This window comes from Limulus polyphemus, unplaced genomic scaffold (genome assembly GCF_000517525.1).
Source record: "Limulus polyphemus unplaced genomic scaffold, Limulus_polyphemus-2.1.2 Scaffold2367, whole genome shotgun sequence".
NCBI classification, from domain to species: domain Eukaryota; kingdom Metazoa; phylum Arthropoda; class Merostomata; order Xiphosura; family Limulidae; genus Limulus; species Limulus polyphemus.
In genome coordinates, this window is record NW_013667977.1 from 20,911 (window position 1) to 26,716 (window position 5,806).

General features: G+C 33.0%; 1 protein-coding gene across 1 annotated transcript in view; it reads right to left on the reverse strand.

The window, feature by feature from the left end:
- Positions 1-3,241, reverse strand: part of LOC106466745 (receptor-transporting protein 3-like) — a 21,993-nt gene extending 18,752 nt beyond the window's left edge. The window contains exon 1 of the mRNA XM_013927043.2: positions 3,067-3,241. The gene's annotated coding sequence lies outside the window, so the exon portion shown is untranslated. The remainder of the gene's footprint in view (positions 1-3,066) is intronic.
- Between the last annotated feature and the right edge of the window lie 2,565 nt (positions 3,242-5,806).

A 5,806-nucleotide genomic window follows, 5' to 3' on the forward strand; every position in this document is an offset into this window, starting at 1 on the left:
GTATATGGCAGAACAGCTTTTCTGGTAATAATAAATCTACGTGAATGAGTTAGGTAACCAAAGCAGCCTTGCTGTTACTGATGATGATAAGATTATAGTGATGAACCGAGGAAGCAAAACATTTTTGCAGATAATACTCTAGGTGATAATAATTAGTTTATATTAGCTATCCAATCGACCAAAATATAAAATGATTAACTCATATAGGTCAACTTTGAAAGTAAAGTAGCATCCAGTGTAAGTACTACACTCTTCATTCACTTATAAATCCTTAGTATAAAAATCTCTACACTGTAGCAAAACTATGGAATAAAAGCGCTATAGTGATTTCACAGTAAGATCACAAAAACCCTCTCTTGAATGCAATGAGATGACCGAAGTTTTTTTAAAGTAATTTATCTCCAACAATCTAATTTCTTTATATATATATATATACAAACACATACATACACACCACAGTGAAAATAATTACAAAAAATATTACGAAATGCAAACTTTATGGGATTGTATGAAACTGCATTGCACAAAAGTACAGTCACATGTTGATAGTTTACACTATGACTGACTCTCATCCATCAACATACTAGCATAATACCATCAGTAGTATGGTGAAGTTCATCCTTGGCTCCCAGAACAAAAATGACAAACGACAAAAATGTAAAAATTAAAATTTTAGCTGATGAAAGCTACTCTTTGCACCAGATTGAGGCTAAATTTGATGTTTCAATAGGAGGTATATGTAAACTCTGAAGAGGGTATATGAAACTGGTATTGTTGATAATAGAAGTAGTCAAAGTAGAAAATCCAAACTCTTCAAAAATGATGTCAAGTAACTTACGCTCTTTGCGTAACACGTCATAATCCGGCAGAGATCTTGCAAATTATATAAATATAAGCAAGAGTGTGAATGTTATCTCTTGAAGAGTAAGATAAACCTTAGCACAATGTAGAATGTGTAGGTGCTCAAAATTCTCTGCTCAGGAGAGATGACCGAACAAAAGGCTGAACAAATAAGCATCAGACTACAAATAATGGGATGAGCAGAGCTCGAAAAGGGGGTACTCTTTATAGATAAGTCGAAATAAAAATAGTATTGTTCTACAGAGAAGAATGCTTGGGGGAATTGTATAGCATTAGCTGAATCTCAGCCAATAATATTAGAAATCTACACAAAATGAATGGCATCCTTACTTCTGATAGGTACGACAAGATTCTTAACCATCATGTCATGCCCCCAGGAGGAAAACCTGTTGGACAGAGGGAGAGATTAATCTCCCAGCAAACCAGTGATCCAAAGTATGTAGCATTTGTAGTGAAACCATACCTGGAAAGAAAAAGACAGTGATGGAACTTGTGCAACGTGACTGCACAAGATCCCGATATGAATTATTAAGGCTGCATTGACTTATATAGAGACTGAAAGGCCCAAACATCAAACAAACTGCTTTCCTGAATTTTAGGAGAAACACAGAACACTTGGGACAAAATTTCATAATCATACATTCATAAATTTATGGTAGCATAAGAACATGGTTTACTGCTCAGCTTAAAACAAATGGAAAATCATAGTGTACAACTATTTGATTCCTTTCATACTTTTTGTAATGATATATTCATAATAAGTTGACTTTTAGTTGAAATTGCTCATTGCTTGTGACTTTTGTATATGTATCATCCGTGCTTTATCATAATCATTCCCAATACTACATAAATATATCTCTTTTCTATTCGAGTTTTTAATAACGTATTAGTTTTATTGTTCGTTGTAAGTATTATTGCCGCTGTGAATAGCATTGATTTGTATTCTTTTGTATGTAATCTGGACCATAGTTTGTTTACTTGTATTTATATGTGAGATAAAGGGTTTATATGTATATTGCTATGTCATTTGAAGGGTTTATAATATTTCCTATTTCCTGTGATGGTTGTATTTCAACTTATCATTTGCGTTTAATATACTTGTCTACTCCGAGATCTTGGTTTACATTGGTGATATTTTGTTTCATTTTATTTGTCTTTAGCTATTTGCCACGTTGTCAGTAGGCGAGTGTTATTTTATTACACGTTTCTGTATATTGTATGTTACCTTCAATTCTGTATTTGGTTTTGTTCCGTCTTTTACGAAAATGTTCGTTATATATACCTAATAGTTTTCTTTAGGATTTTTTTAAAAATTAATATAAAATGATATTTTGTGCGTTTCTGTATTGTATGAAAAACTGCGGAACATTGGTTATATGTAGCAGTTGTTGAAAGTAAAATTATAGTTATCATTGTAAATAGTGTTAGCTCCTTGTGCCTTCTTACTTCCTCTTATATATACATTATCTGTTACAATGTTACATTGTACGTAGAGGACTCATTTGATCTTTTAAAATGCTACTATAAGGTCCGTTTTATATTTAGTTTGGTTGTTTGTTCTGCTGTGTGTTTACTACTGAGTTAGCTATGTTGGATAGGATATTTATGAAGTGTCTAACGTCTTGTATATATGTCCATATACTGTTTTATGTAGTACTGTGTGTCTCAGTGTTCCAGAATCTTGTCCTTGGTACTCTTTTTGTTTTTTGAGAAAACTATGATCAAAATTTAGTGAGAAAACTTATCATGCAAACACAACATTTACAAGGGATATTTGTGGTGTTTAATAGCTATAGTGTATGTTTATTCTTCAAAACGACACCTTATGCACACAGTAATAACTGACTGTCACTCTTATGACGTATTCAAAACTGTTTTTGTTATGTTTAAACAACTGAAGAACTTATCAGACACCAAGTAAGCATCTTGTTATTTTACTTTACTGCACAGTTAATGATGTTAGAGTTTGAGAAAGAAAATATCTATCTTTCGAAAGGCTATTACATCTGCAGAGCATAAAGCTTTTATATATCCTACGTGATAATAGTAGAGTATCTATAGTTCTAAAGCTTTTATATAACCTACGTGATAATAGTACAGTATCTATAGTTCTAAAGCTTTTATAGATCCCGCATGGTAATAGTATGGTGTCTATAGTTCTAAAATGGATAGAATGTTTCGTCGCAAACACGGAAAGTTACTTACCTCGATTGGAGTTAAGCCAGTTGAAGAAACGATGTTGTTGCACGATTCTCTCTCTCGTCTCGAAACGCTACTACTAGACCACGTCGATACGAGAATTTTTTGTCTGCCTTTTGGTCGGTGCCTACCTCAGCAGTTTAGTTTCAGAAACTTGATTGGGCGAACTTTCATGTCGTCACGAGTGAGAAGTCTGACAGAATGTTCAAAAAGTAGACCATAAGGTTTTTCTTTTCCCCCACATTAATATTAAAGTAGTATGATGAGACTTCAACTAATTGGATAGATAACATTTTAAAATAAGACTTGAAGCTTCTTCTCAGGATGATTTACGAATAAAGAAAAAGAAATAAAGCACTGTTGGAGCAAAATAATGAAGTTTATTCTGTTTTTATGTAGAATTTGTTTCTCTTTATAACTATTTAAGAAAACTAATATGTGATAATTTCATTTCTCAATACATTACAGTTCAATCATACAGTAAATATTTCGTATAACTTACAAAAAGTTAGATGGGTAGATGACAATACACGTGGTCTGTTACGACACACCAGCTGTAGCTAGAAGTGTGTAGTTATAGAACAGTACATAATATGCTCTCCATCCCCATCTGTGATATTAAAAGGTCTTATTTACAAGAAACATGAACACAAAGCTCACATTTGAATATTACGTAACGTTAGTCCGAAATGTTCAATTTTATTTCCACCCAATCCAAACTTTCGTAAATCATATAAAGCTATTTTAAATTTACCTCTCAAATAATTATTTAATTGTTATTTTTTCCCCTTTATCATACTAACCTTAGTATATCATGTAAAACAGTTCTGGCTCTATTTTATTCAGAACTGGCGTGAGGCTCGTACCTCCAGTGCACTCGTACAGAACCTCGTGCACTAAAAAAACAAAATCAAAATGTGACTATTGATAAATTGTATTTATAATATGAACTGGAAAGGTAATCAGATAGTACAACCCCCGCCCACCAATATTTATTTTTACTTTTGCACTAACCAGCCTTAAATATACACCAAACAATTCCTTGCTCTCAAAAATATAGGTCTGGATGCCAAGATTCTCTTTCTGTCTCAATTTATTGTCGAATTTTGACAGTTTTTCCAAAATCCCATTTTGCTTCAACTACAAAGAAAGTTATTACACTTCATTGACCTTTGAGCTACATTCATTAAAAGTTAATCAGTTGGTCCTTTGGAAACAGACAAACTCTGTACAAGTTTTTAAATCAGATTTAAACTGAGCGGAAGTAAATATAAAATGAAACCAATTTCTTAGTTTATATAGAAAATTGGCAATAATAACTTCAGAATTAAATAGCTAACATTTTTACTATACCAGCTGTAGAGTCAGTAAAAACACAGCATGATACAGCCCCTTCCCTCTTTTTTGACGCAATAATGTTAAATTAGGATTTCGGGCAGAGTGAACCAGAGTTACCATCAGTTGATTGTATAATCGTATTTTCTGTATTATTGGGATCGCTTTCTTTTTAGAAAATTAATTTCCACTCGATGAGTCATGATCCTGAAGGAAAGGCATGATGAAATTGGAATCTACTGTACCTGTTAGCAGTCAGAGTGCCATCAGTTTTGTGTAGACTACAGATACCTTTAGCCGAGAAGTAACCCCAAACTTCTACTGAGCCTTGTTCCCGCTTCACTGTAGATGTTGTACATTAACTATGATACTGTTCTTCTCCCTGTCGTCAAATTATCATTAATTATTGTTGCCAAACAGTTCTACAAAGAGCACACGTTCACATCTATGCTCATTCCACTGTATACGAGCCGATATCTATTTCACCCTTTAGGTTTGGCTTCCTTTCTTAGTAGTGGTTCTCGAGCAGCTACATGCCAATTTGAATTTAAATCACTTCGTGGTAATGTGTACCTTTTTGTTTCCGAAGTAACATTCATATCTGTATTTACAGTTATGGTATTGGCAAGATCTGTACTCCACCATCATCTACCTCGTAAAAATAAATAAATAAACACCTTGAAAATTTTAGCATCACTTTTGAAGAGTTTCGGTTTTCTACGTTGATCACGTCTATTACTAAACTGTGTCACTTTCACGTACACTTCTCAGAATCTTATATACAACTCCTAGAGAAACACGGAATATCCTTGATAAGCCAAACATTAATTTTCTTCATGATTGGCAAGCGGAATTTCAGTACTGGAAGCCATGATTGAAATTAACACTTATATTTTGGTCATGGTATTACTGCTTATACTTTTAAATACTTTATACTGTTGATATTGGTGGACATTTTCTGATTGATTGGATGACAACCAATCACAGTGTAAAACTTTTAATACATGAATGTACTCTGGTAAAATTCATTTTTACTCGAATCAGGGGCGGCATTCCATAAGTACTTACGTTTGTCATTCGTTATCCTCGCCATTTGTATAGTTATTTTCAGCACTGCATATTTCTTGAAAAAAATGTAATAATATAATTAGAACAACAATTTAGACGGGGACGTGTTCAGAAAATTAACCATTGGTGCTAAAAAAAAGAAGAGAAAACAGGTTAATCCATTTCTAATCAAAGGGAAGCCATGGAGAAATCCATAAAAAAATTCGCGATTCACAAAATGCAAACAAAATAATAATAATAAACGAGAAACAGAGGGACTTTCAAGTTAAAAATGTAAATACATACTAGTGGATTGATTATCTGGGTTCTTGGCCGGAAATTTTTGATAAAATAATATGTGGTT